The sequence below is a fragment of the Thunnus maccoyii genome, chromosome 21 (genome assembly GCF_910596095.1).
Source record: "Thunnus maccoyii chromosome 21, fThuMac1.1, whole genome shotgun sequence".
In the NCBI taxonomy this organism is placed as follows: Eukaryota; Metazoa; Chordata; class Actinopteri; order Scombriformes; family Scombridae; genus Thunnus; species Thunnus maccoyii.
Genome location: NC_056553.1, coordinates 18,812,706 through 18,826,823, shown reverse-complemented (window position 1 = coordinate 18,826,823; position 14,118 = coordinate 18,812,706). Strand labels below are relative to the sequence as shown.

Genomic DNA, 14,118 nt, shown 5'->3' with positions numbered 1-14,118 from the left:
TTATCAATTCTGAGCAGAGTTGCACAGCTATAAAGACACATCACTATACACAAGACAATGGGAGTTGCTCTTTTAATGGAAGCTGAGTGTTTAACTTCAAGGCATCCAGACACACAAGCCAGCAGTGGAAATGAACTTTGGATCGTCCTCCTACATATAACACTCACAGACAGATGTTAAGGGTAGAAATGGTCCTTAAGTCAAACAGATGAAGTCATGGTGGCTGACTACTGGATGGAAATACCACTCAGTTTAAATGTTGTAAGTGCATTATGTCCCTGTTTTCATTTTTGAAATAAAAAAAACAACAGTGGAATTATCTGTATAATTTTTTCAACATGTCATGCCATGATGTGGCGTGAAACAGGGACATGTGTCTTCAAATAGTCAAAGTGTGCTGTCAAGAACAAAGCCCAAAGAAAAAGCCCAAATTGTAAAATTTCTCATTTTGGAAGAAAATTGTCAAAACCAATTACTGACTATTCAACGCACATGATACTGTAGCACCTTTTGATAGCAGCTCAAGCAGACAAGTTATTTGATAAATGTAATTGATCATTAATGACATATTACTCATTGAAAAAGTAATTGCATTACTGAGTAGCCTCAACAGCAATTGATTACATTACTCTTTACATTACTTTCATTACACAGCACCGCTCCGATAAAGCTGCTTTTAAACAAAAAAACCAAAGCCTCCACACTCACGTCTCACATCTTCTACATGTACTGTGGAAATAGAAAATGAGACACTGGGCCCTATTTTCGTGGAGGCACAATGACCAACGACATCCGACTGTTTGGTATTTCCCTGACCTTCAAACTCACTTTGCCCGTATGTGTGGTATTTTGGTGACCAGCACAGAGCAAAGGGTGCACAGGTGGGAGGAGAGCTGCAGACAGATGGGAGGTCCATTCAAATGAAGCAGTGCAAAGTGTATTTTGGATGAAATTTGGTCCTAGACATTGTGCTGAAAATAGAAATCTCAGAACTGTGTCTGCTCCTGGCAGCGTCAAGCTTTGGTGTTTTGGTGATTTTATCAACAAGAACAAAGTAAATACTTGAAAACGTGCCGCAATAATGGATTAATGCTTGAAATATAAATAAATAATTTCAATTAAACACTCTCAAACCAAAATTGGAAAGTCAGTTAATCGGTCTGTATTGATCTATAAATGAATGTGGGTGATTCTTACAGTATATGGTGTCCAGCAGCTGCTTCTGTATGAGAAGCTTCTCCAGTTCATTAAATCCCTGAAGCATTTGAAGGCAGTAGGACAGACATGTTGATAAATCTGAAGCCTCCAATTAGAGAAGTGCAGCGCCAGAGCGCACTGCTATTACGCACAGCCGTTCACTGTGTTTACCTTCATTAAACTGGCTGAAAACGACACCAAGCTGCTACAAAATAACCACACACACCTCTACGCACATCAGACTGGTCGGTTATAGCTTGATATTCTGCTCTTTTTGTGGGAGTCTGGTTATCATGCAGGGCTCATCATAGCCTCTTTTCTTACTCCCTTTTTAGCAAAAGTAGCATCTAATGTTTTATTCTTGAAATACATTGTGGTGCAAACATTGTTGTATAATATTGTTTACTAAACTATTTGACCATTTACGCGGAGAAATACATTATAATTATGGCTGAAATAGTGTGGGTCCATATCTCATATTCATATAAATGGCTTCACCAAATGTATTTTTATTCTTTTCATTTCTACCATCAGTAAACTGGATTGGATAATAAATTAACATCATTGGTTGAGAGAGTATTTAATAATCACCACACCTGCTGATTTATATTCACCTTCACTCAGCTCTTTTGCACTTTGCGCTGCTGCACATAAATGAAACAAAATAGCAGGTGCGCATGGAGACGCCCACACTGTCTGTGAACCCAAGACCTACCATGCTGCTCTTGTTGTTGCACGGTTAAACTAGGGCCCATTGTGGTTTACAGTTTAGACCATCAACAGCTAGCTTAGCATTAGCCCTACCGATCGCACACAGCTCTCCAGAAGTCCTGTACTTGCTGCAGGGATCAAATACCCTCCAACTCTGAACAAAACCAGGTAATTCCTGAGCGCAGGCTTTCCAGTGGCTAATGTTAGCAAGCCAGCTAAGAAAATACAGCAGGTACTGTAAAGGTACTGTGCCAAGCTAACACATCACAGAAACATCTTTTCACGAAACCCACAGTGACAAAACTGACATCAACCCTTCATCTAACTTGCGGTAACACAGACAACAGGCTGACCTGCAACTGTGGAAGCAACAGCATTTCTGGGATTAGTAACTGTAATGTAATTTGTGAATTTCAAATAGTAATCCCTTACACTACATGTTACTGAGAAAAAATAACAATGTTATTGTGTTGTGTTACCAAGAAATATGTTTCTGCCCACCACTGCTGATAACACCCACAGTCATCAAAATATCATGTTTTAGTATCAACTGCTCAAGAGCTTCTTTCTCACACTGACATTCTGCACAGACAGCCAGATAGAAATCTATCATCTGAGAGACAGATATCAAGATACCAACATCTCCTCCACAAATATCCTCAATAAACCTGAAGCCACAGCTGGCATCTTCGTGGATCTGCTGTCTGTACCATGGCAAAGTCAAACCCCACGGGCACCAATTCTTCTTTGCTGGAAAACCTTACTGTTTCCATCATTTTGTCCAAATAGAGCACATAAAAACTCACAACACAATATGGTTTTGACAGTGATATATCACTCAGACAGTATTCAAGGGTGCACAAACGAAATGTCCAACTTTTCAAAGGCCAAGTTGGACACACTGTAGACGCTTACAGCAGGCCAACATGCACAGCACTCCCAAAATGAGAAATAAGAAAACTACGGTTTAAAAACCACAGTGAATGAATGAAGGCTTTCTGTTAGTGAATTCATTTTAAAAAAAAGTTTCACATACCTATTCTGGGAAAGTTGTTCTGACTATTATCCTAATTATATTTTGGCCTTTGGTCTGGACACATATGTGATGTGACAAATTTAACAACACTAACTAAACATTGTTGCATGTTTTCAGCTTTAAAATAACTACAATATACATTCATTTCATGCCTGCTCATGAAGTATTGATACTTTTGCATGCCCTCAGAAAGAGAACTGATTTGTCACAGAATATTATTTCTATTAGTAAGCATTATCTCCCAGTTTTCAGTGACAGAGGCCTTGGTGGTGAGGATTAATCTGTGGTTCCTTTGCAAACACAAAAGAGAGAACAGCTATCTGATAGACACTTTTATTAAAAAGGGCTTGGATTTTTTTCTTTTATCATACTGTATGGGGAAGATGTTATTGCCAATAATAAAAAATATACTCTGGTTGTTAGGTAATATAATAGACCTCATCTATCTCATACTGGATTCAGAAAAAAAGCATCTTTTGCTTTTTTTTCTCCCCTTTCTCTCCGATCTCTCACTGGCACTCAGATTGGCTGCCGCAGAGCCTCATAGTCAGTTGAAATATTATCAATCTAATCTCTGTGGTGGATTTCTTTTTGTCGAGACTGAATTCTTTCTGGCAGAGGTGGGACATAACCTCACATCCCACTGCCAGGTCTCTCTTCCAGTTTAAAGACAGCTGCTGCTGCTGCTGGGGAAATCCCCATGAGAAAAGATTTCTTCTAAACACCCTTGCTTTGCTCATTTATTTCGTTTTTGTTCGGTTGTTCTCATCCTCTGGCTCTCTATTTCTCTCACTTGTTAACAGTTGGAGGAGTCAGGGCATTAATCAAACCCAGTGTTCCAGTGGCTGGGTGTTGGGATTTGCTCCAGACTGGGTGATGATGGTGGACATTGAGCCCTCTGGCTCTCTGTGCTCAGGCCTGGTTGTTGCTGCTGGCGTTTGGCTGAGGCTTCTAGAAAAACATGGTTGTTAGAGTGTGGGAAGGGTTTGAAGTTTCTGTGCAAGTTCTGTATTTTTGGTGTTTGTTATGGACTGTTTTTCACTTTGTCTCTGTCTTGGCTGCAGTGTACAAGTCACGCCCACAGTGAAAGACTACATCAGACTGAAATAAGACAGGTCCTTTAAGGACAGTGGAGGACGTTCACCCTCCTCTTGAGATGTTCTTTGCCCCTTTTCTCCTCACAATGCATTATCTAGTGACAGAGGCGTCCCAGACCCTGCTCTCTCTACTGTGATGGATGGTCCTCTGCGCTCCACAGTGGCCGCAATGATTGGCTAGTGCTGATAAATCTCTAAATGGCTTTAGTAGGAATCTCATTGCCCCACAGTCCCCCAAAGACATGACCGGGCTACAGTATCCTTTGCAATCCCCTACTGCTGGTGAAATTGAAAGTCGACCAGCCAGGCTTTTTCCTCAGGATTGACCTTGGACCCCTTTAAGTTCTTTCTGAAGAGGCAAGAAAAAGATGTAAGAACAAAACAAACAAGAGGACAGTCGAGGCCATCACAGAAGCAATCAAAGTCTCCAGATCCCACTGATCAAGCCAGCGAAGGCCTCCCCCTGCTGTTATCACAGAGGGAAAGTGGCACTTTGACTTAGAATTAAGTTCACCACCTTTCTTTTTTCAACCCTAATCCCACTTTGCCTGCTGTCTAGTCAGTGGGGCTCTTTGCTCCCCAACTTTCGGCAAGATAGCTCTTATCAACGGTGTCCCGATGATTTATGTCACCGGCTGACTCTGCTTTAGTGGCAATGTTCTGCTGCCACATCCACTGGAGATAGTGGGGAAATGAAGGTATTTCGTGGCCAGTAAGATAGTGTCGGATCGGCCGGAGCAAGGCTGCGCTCTGTCTCTTGTCAGGTCACTAACAGCAGGTATCTTTACTGATACTGATACCCTGAAGCTGTGTTGAAAACTATACTGTGAGGTTTGGGCGTTACTAGACCTCAAGCTAATCTGATCCAACACCTCAACGCCCAGAGTGTTGGTTGTGAAAGCCTCTGATGTGTTGAATCTTGAGGAGCAGGATGTGTGCAGTTGGAATCAGCATCATTGTGATTATTAAGGATGACAGATTGATGACGGAGGACTGTAATCTTTTCCAACAGTGAGGAAGCATTTTCATCCAAGGAGTCTGGTGAGATGTGTTCCAATGGTTCTGATATTTCTCATGAAAGCATATTTAGCTGTCTTTTGGTTTCTCTGCCAACTTTTATGACAACCAGGCAGCTGTTTTGATCTTCCCTTTTGTTTGCTTTTGTCTTTTGTTATGTTTGCTTTTGTCTTTTATTAGTATGTATCTAATCAGATTTGAATATGGCTTCAGTTTGTAGTCATGCTTTGATAGCCATTGTTCAAAAGCCATGCTAATGATATTCACCGTGATTTGGGGCCTTTTTAGTGCTTATGACTAATCACCTCATACCTTAGGCATCAAGTTGTGCCTACAGCTTATAGGTTTATGTGTTTATTTAGAAAAAGACTTGCCACTTTTTTGGTTGTTGAGTGTTTTTTTTTTTTTTTTCACAACACAATCTGTGGCTTGATATGAAAAGTACAGACACAAGCCTGTGGACCAGATAACAGCCAATATTTATTTTTTGGTGCTTTAAAACTTACAGAATTAATGTTATAATTAGCATCAGAAAATTGCACTCTTTCAAATTGCAATTTCAATATAAAAATAATTAATTGCCCTAATCACAACACACCAATTTTGGTTATATTGCTACAATAAATGCAAAGTAAGTTTCAGAGAGTGTGGTTGGTGGAAATGGTGATGTGGTATAAATATGGAAGCTATTGGGGGAAATGGAAAAAGTAAGCAGAGGCGGATTGAAACAGAAAGCCAGATGAAGAGAAATTAGAACAAGACAGTGGATGGACTGTGTCAGCATCTGTTGGTGCAGCAGTTTAGATCATCCTCTTGTGTTGTGTCTCCGTCTCTTTACTACCATGTTTTTCTTGAGTGACAAACTCTCTGGAGTATGTTATCAACAGAAGCTGTACAAGTCACCACTCAGCACCACACTGCTGCAGCACAAAGCTGACCCCCTCTGGCATAGGACACTGTCTGTCTGTTTGTCTCTCTATCAATCTCTCTCTCTCTCATACACACACACACACACACACACACACCCTGCACCACACAAATGAATCTGCCACCCTGCTTACACAATTGTTATCTTCTGTCTGCTCAGCTCCTTGCTGTACATACATGTGTGTGTGTGTGTGTGTGTGTGTGTACGTGAACACGTACATCAAGTAGCCACAAATCCTTGACACTTCAGAAAATGATTTTTGCCCCCAAGAATAATTCAAGTCATCCCTGTACTCAAAATGATAAACTTTTCCACCCATTAATTACAAATATATGGAAGGATTAAAGGAGCAATTATTATTATCACTGGAAAATTTATGATACTGTAAGTGTCACTGAGTTGTATAAAAATAGCAGTTAAAGCCTGAATTAATTAGAGATGTTTGTTTACTGTGAAAGCAGAATGAAGACCAAGCACTCCTCACGGCCTGACCTTGGGGTTTTAAGAATAGCATAGCTTTGCTGTTTTAGGGTTTTATTTATCCACTGAGCTGTGAAGTATTCAGAACAGTGAAATATTTTATTACAACAAATAAAGTGCTAGAGAAGGACAATAGCTTTCTGTTGCCATAGAAATCCAAAAATCAAAAAGAATCACTAATAATGTAAATCCATTATTGCTTTTGAAGTAGCAAATGAAACAGCAAAAATTATGCCATTTGAAAAATGCAAAACAGAGTCTACAGCCACACTAGTGGCTCAATGAGGCTAAATCTGAGCTAAATGCTAATGTTACCACAGCAACATGATGATATTTAGCAGATACTGTAGAGTGTTTACCACGTTCGCCATCTTAGTCTAGCCTGTTAGTATACTAACATTAGTTGTTAGCACTAAACACAAAGTACAGTTGAGGCTGATGGGAATGTCATTAGTTTTGAATGGTATTTGGTACGGCTGCAACTAACAATTATTGTCATTATCGATTAGTATGTCAATTATTTTCTCGATTAATCGATAAGTCGTTTGGTCTATAAAATGTCAGAAAATGGTGAAAAATGTCGACTACTGTTTCTCAAAGGGAGCAAAGCCAATGAAGTGGAGGTCCCAGAAATCTAATTAGTGAGGTGTCTTCATTCAGTGCAAGTAGCAGACAATTCATGTTGTGTAGTTTGTTATACATATAATATATATTACTTGTCTGGACATTTAACCCTTTTCTGAAATGCTTTTTCCCCATTTGTTCATAGATATACTGTATACTGTATATACTGTATACACAGCATCCCTTTTAAGTCATGATTCCCAACTGTTTAGATCATTATGCAGGAAAGAAAATTAAATCCATAGTGTACTTCTCATTTCCATTTTGGTGGCTGCAAAAAAACACATGTGGTCCTTCTGAGACTTCGGAAGTAAAGGAAAACCCTCCATAGTCCCATGAATATTGTTTAAAAAGATTCAAACAGCACATCTCAGCATAATGCCGCTAACTTTGGCTCCAGTATAACTGACAAACTGAGCTCATCGTGTCTCATATGAGGTGCAATAACCATAAACTAAGTATTACATTATGCTTACAAATGCAAGAACACCATCAGAAGGAAGTCAAGTGCAGATACCACAGGCAGCTTATTCCCTGTTGGCCTCAGTGTGACTAGATGTATGAGCACTGATTTAGCATGCAGGCTCTTTGAGCTTGTCTTGCATTGAACCTTTTAAAATAACCTTGGAGCTATGAGGCAGAGCTCAGCAAAAGTCATGCATGACTCGGTTGGAGAGGACAGAGGTCCTCAATGTTGGAGGATTCATCATTGACAAGCCATGCTCGACTTGGCAGGTGGGTAAGCTGCAGGGTGGAAGAAGGAGCTCACCACCTGACTTTTAAAATGTTGATGATGTGAGCTGCACAAAGGGAATCCAACATTAGACTTTGGTACAGAAATGTTACATATGGAGGAATATTTTAAATACCTTTTGGTTTTCTGATACAAAAAAAAACAGCTGAAGACTTAAACTGGACTCTGGAAACTCATGAGAGACATTTGTTTTGTAATCTACTTTTTGCATGATGGATAGGTACAAGTAATTAAATTCATTACATCAATGAATGGGCAGCATGTGATCCATATCCATGAAAGTGATCCGTATTTATGCATAGCTTTCCCCAATCATGATCAAAATTGCTCAGTGGATTGTTCAATGCATCAATGTGTTCATTTAGTTTTTTGAGTGGCCCGATCAGATCGAAGTTGAGGTCATTTTTTGGTCAATAACCATGTTGTCTGATGAATATATTCTAGCCAATTTCGCCCGCTTGAAGTCCCAATCCATAATTGCTAACAGGTCTATTGTTGATCCAGTCCAAATGGTCTGCATTAAAATGTGGACTGTGTTCTACTCTATTATCTGGAATATACACTGACATATCATCTGTTGTCACAATCCCTTTTTGCTTCTTTATAAACTCTTTTAATCCAATCTTCACCTTATATAAAACATATATATGGGTGACAAAATAGAGGAAAAACCAACATAAAGTGTCATAGTAAGGTGTCGGACCATCACAAGCCTCCAGAACACCTTCATTGCTGCTTGGCGTAGATTCTCCAAGTCTCTGAAACTCTATGGGAGGTATGCACACCATTCTTCAAAAATATATTCCCTCAATTGGTGTTTTGATAATGGCAGTGGAGAGCGCTGTCTGACACATCAGTCCAAAATAATTGGATTGAGATTTGTTGACTGTGAGGGCCATAGCATATGATTCAGATCATTCTCATACTCATCAAAACATTCAGTGACCCGCCTATGACCTGTGTGAAAACATCTGCATTTATTTTGTTTTCCTACTCATTTATTCAGGTTTTTCCTTAATTTGTCACCATCTTCATTCAACATGTTGAGTTTGTGAGATGGTGTTACAATTTCTATTCAACAAAATCTTAATTCTCCAAGCTCTGGCAGGACTTGTGAATGGAGCTGTCAGAAAAAGCTCTCACACAGGAAATGATTCATACAGTATATCTGCACACTTTGTTTGATCATTAATTAAAATTGCTTGGTGGGTGGGTAGGAAGTATTGTACCCGTTTGCATGCTACTCTACCCTACTGGATATGCTTTACTGGTCCTGTTGAGCTGCTGCTTGCAGCAGTGTTAATTTCGTTGACAAATAATTTTTGTCATAGTTTTTGTCAGTGACATTTTTTCACTGACTTTCACAAGACCCTTTGTAAACTGTGTGCAGCGACAATCACTGGTAAAAACAACGAACTTGAAGCGACATTTGCAGACAAGTCATCCTGAAATTCAAGCAAAGGTAAGCGCAAGCTAATGTTATTTTATTAGCTAACCCCAGCTGGTGTGTTTTCGCCAACCTTGTAGCACAATACAAGCTAAAAGAAACCACCGCTGTCCTGTACTGTTTAGAGAAGTGAATGACCCAGAGTAGCTAATCTTAGATCATAAATTAAAAGATTGAACGACATGCTAAACATAATAAGTGTAAAGTTTCTCTGTCCTCAAACTGAAACAAATACAAACAGAAGAATGCACGTCTGAAGAAATGTTTACATCGAGCTCTCAGTACCACACTGACGTGTCAAAAAAATGTAATATTAAACTTAATGTTCATGTTAACTTAATGTTAGACATATGACGGGAGAAAAGAGCAGAAATGTAGCATAGAGACAACTTGGAGCTGTGTGTGTGCATGTGTATGAGTGAGAGAGGGGAAGGGAGGTTAGGGGGTGAGAGAGAAAAATCAACTTGATTTTTTTCCCCTTGTTCAACCTCACAGATACAAAAGACCTTCAATGACGAGAATGGGCCACTGAGTGCAAATTAAGGTAGTGCATCCCAGCAGAACATTTCAACAGCTCTTCTAAGTGCTTCAAATTACAAAAGTGACTCTAAAGAACAACATACCACGGAGCAGGGCGTAGCAAAATGAATTGGGCACACAGAATTACTAGTCACAACGACTGAAGATGAGGACTTTGTTCTGATGATGGAGACACTAGAGTATATCTAATTATTCAGGGAGAGTGGGCATAATGCTCATTGATGTTATTTTGTTGTTGTTTGAGATGGTCTTTTGCGAAAAAGCAAGTCTATATTCTTGATTCTTTTATATGAGACTTGGTTTTATTTGTATTTGATTTGAAGATAAATAAAGATATGTTTCATATCACAACCGTTAAAACTGTCTGTATTGCACGATCAAACCTTAATATCATTCCATAATAACAGGTAAATAGATGTTTCCTCCAGGACATCATATTGAGTTTTAGAGAAATGTTTAAATAATGCTTTATACTTAAACTAAATCTGTTAGATCTTAGTTCACTAATTCTTCTGTAGATTTACTCGACTAAAATCCTCTGATATTTAGTCAACTAAAACTTGCTTGTTGAATTTATGAGATTCTGACATCTCCATCCATAGTGTTGACAGCGTTGTGTCTCTTCATCAGTCCCCTGCTAAACAACATGAGTCATGCTAATGGCTGACTATGAAATGCCACGTCAACATGCGGGAGCATGAGAACGTGGGAACAAGAAAAAATAAAAGAAAGAGAAAAAACAGCAGTAAGCCCTTTTGGAGGCTTAAACAGCAGCTGTCATGGTGACTGAAAACAGTTATGGAAACAGTACAGTGCACTGCCTGAATACAAGATGATATTTTATTTTGGAAATTACGTGAATCATCAAGACAGAAACAATCTGAAAAAGGCTAACCACTGAAGAAAATGATTTTGACTGCTCCAAAGAGGCTTAGAGGAGAGTGTGAGTGACTGATAGACCAGCTACACAAATGCAGGATTTAAGTTCACTTTTATGAGAGAAAGCTTCAAGGATGAGGACTCTCTTCTCCTTGAATTAATAGTTTCTCAGGGAAACTGTCCCAATAGGACTAGAGTCAAAGTGTGGTGTATCTTAAAAAAGTATTTCTTTATATAATAGGTGTTGGTTTGGCTTCCTCTATTCACAGTGACAGTTATGAGAAGTGATGAGATGAAATTAGATGAATGTACAGAAATAAAAAAAGAAAAGAAAGGTGGTGGTTTTGTGTGTGATGTGGCTTTCTTGCTGCATTGTGAACACATCTTCAGACTGGGCAAACATTGCTTCTGTAATTACATAGAGAGCGAGCCCACACCCGTATGAGCACATCTCTCTGTGTCTCATGCACATAAACACACAGCGTCTCCCAGCAGGCCTGAATTGCGGAGCTTTCTGTGATTGATGTCTCTGACCTATTCTGCAAGCAGGCAGCCACATCGGCAACCTAATTACCCTATCATCATCACTGCTCTATCTGGTGGGGCAAAACACACACACACACACACACACACACAAACTGTATATATACACGTTTGTGAACATAAAATCACAGTAACAGCAGGTTAGCGGTGACTTTTCCCGGCAAAGTTCAAAGTTCAAGTTGCAGGTTGCAATCTGATCAAAAGCTATGTGTTGTTTTCACAGTAACCTCTGAGGACTTTTACTGTATTGGAGAGAAAGCAGTTTTCTGGCAGACTTTGCCATCCTTTTCCTGTCTTCATGTCTTCATTGTCTCCACAGCGGGATGTCAACGGAGAAAGTTAACCCTACTTTCCTCTTTGTCTCTATTGTCTCCATGTACTTCACAGTTGGCCAGTCTAATGGGTAGTACTGCAGATGTATTCAGCTTGGATTCCCTGAAAAGCAAGACATTTACACCTCCTATCTGTGGTGCTAGACTAGCTGTTGACTGCACTGCTTCACAATTGGGGTAAACTTTGCTTAAGGGAATAATTAATCAAATGAGCTTCTTTTATAGCAGTATATAGGCTACTTTAATCACTGAAGCTGAAAAAGTTAATGTTCCCTGCATTGCATTGAGACACTACTATTTCAATGTCTGCACATCAAAATAGCAAAATGAAACAGTAAATTAGGTTATGTAACCTAATTAACCTTTTGATTGTTTGATATTGTTCAACCTGTGTTTGTTCTCATGGTGCAGTTTCACTCATTTAAATGCTGTTTGCTGTTTGAAACACTGATTTACAATGTAATATACAACGCTTGTGTCATTCTCTTATGTATTGGACATCACTTCAAAGACCACTATAGTCAATATTCAACCGCTTTATACTCTCAAAATTCCCACATAGAGAGAGGGAGAGATATGGAGACAGGCAGACCAACAGGCAGTGAGATATTCAGACAGACTGGTTGGCAGGTTGACAGGCAGTTACAACTCTTCTGCTGTTTGTTTTCACAACTACTCCATAGTCACAGAAAGCTTTGATGTTATTGCTTCAGACAGGCACATTCCCTGCCACCGCTCTCTATCATACTGACACAAAAAACACATACAATCACCATCTATTATTCATTCTATTCACCAAAGCCATTTGAATACATCAAGCAACCGGACGGTTTTGTCTGTGTGTCTACCAGATTTAGCTGCAGGGAGGCGGGAGGCAAAACAAACATGGAGAGTCTGTCTGCCCGCTCACGCCTGGACAATCATTACACGTGGATGTCTGAGCAAGCACATGAATGTATATGTATGCAAGTAAGTGTGCACACATACATACCATCATACCACGCTGGATCTACCAACTGCATTTTCTGTCAGATGAATTGAACTTGAATATCAGGAGAACTGCCTGATTGCCCAAAAGCAGTCCCATCTGCCTCTGTTTCTTTTAATTATTCAGTCTCTATTCATCCATCTATAATTCATTCTCTCCCCCACATCTCTGCTCCTCAGCTGAAGAGCTCTTTCTACATGTAGAGTTGGACAAATTAAGCAGAGGGAAGAAAATACAAGAGTGGAGAGGAGGAAAGGAGAAAGGAAGGAGAAGAGGACAGTTGGGAGGCAGCAGGAGAGGAATGACTGGAGATGAGAAGCACCATGGGGAATTCCACCACTTTCAAGAAACTCAGCCATTTAGCCTCTGCAATGACTTGTCACAACTGAAGTAGCAACAACCACCAAATAAAAGCATGAAAAGCAATTGTTCCACTTTTTCTAAAGTCATTTCTCTTTTCAGTCAGCCTTTTTAGTTTTTTCTGCAATGGTGTTTTGGATTAAAATAGGGCTGGAACTGGCAATAATACTTTTTGATCAATCAATAAGTCAGAAAGACTACAGAATGTATTTAGACTACAGAATGCCAAATGCCAATCACAAATTGGCAATCTTTATTATTCAATTCAAAATGATTGTAAATAAAATAAATTTAATATCAGGTGCTATGAGCTCTTGTCCGCGAATCGCCAACATATAGCGGTGGAGGGGTTTACGCATCCCTGTGATCCTCAGAGCAGTGTTGTTGTCAGGGGCAATTCCACCTGGTCTCCTAAGGCAAACTGTATCAGGTGAGGGGCCAGACTAAGAACAGTTCAAAAGACCTCTATGAATCTGATTCTTTGGGTTGAAGTAACCTCATCCAAACTAGGGAAACCAGGGCCCCCTCTGGAGCCAGACCAGAGAGGGGAACTCACCAGTGGACGCCTAGTGGCCAGGCCTATATCTGTGGGGCCCAGGTGATTCAGCTCATAGAAGCAACATAGAACTACCACCAATAAAGGCCCATAACTCATGAGGGCAGGATGCGCTGCCAATTGGGCAGCAGGCTGAGGTTTGGGCACAAATTACTTCTAGGGACATGGAATGTCATCTCTGGTGAGGAAGGAGCCGGAGGTAGTGTGGTAGGTGGAGCCATGCCAACTAGATATGGTTTCCATTACCTCTATGTACAGCACCAGTTCTGGAGCCAAACTCCTAGATAAGGGCTGAACTCTTGACTCTCTGCTTTCCCAGGGTGAGAGGCACTGGGCAGTTGTGGGGATCCAACAGGAAGACCTGTAGTACAGTTAGTGAGAAGGGTGTACCTTGCTTAGTCTGCTGTTGCCACAACCCAGACCTGAATAAGCAGCAGAAAATAGATGGATAATAATACATTGCCTAATATTGCTGTCTGTTTGTAAGGTTGGCTGCTTGATTTGAACTTGAGGATTCTTCTGAAAACACCCTCATATATTTATGCAGTTCTTCCAAACAATAGAGAATGGCGCATCCTTGTCCAAACAACAAATGAAATACACAAGTTTTACATATGATAAAGAACATT

General features: G+C 40.0%; 1 long non-coding RNA gene across 2 annotated transcripts; it reads left to right on the top strand.

Annotated features, from left to right (window-relative positions):
• The first annotated feature begins 9,014 nt into the window (after positions 1-9,014).
• Positions 9,015-12,989, top strand: LOC121888305. 2 transcript variants are annotated; one of them, XR_006093192.1, is made up of 5 exons: positions 9,015-9,306; positions 9,787-9,835; positions 11,641-11,762; positions 12,437-12,554; positions 12,753-12,989. It is a non-coding gene; the product is annotated as an uncharacterized LOC121888305 (long non-coding RNA). The 2 variants fall into 2 exon arrangements; XR_006093191.1 differs by lacking the exon at positions 11,641-11,762.
• Positions 12,990-14,118: the final 1,129 nt, after the last annotated feature.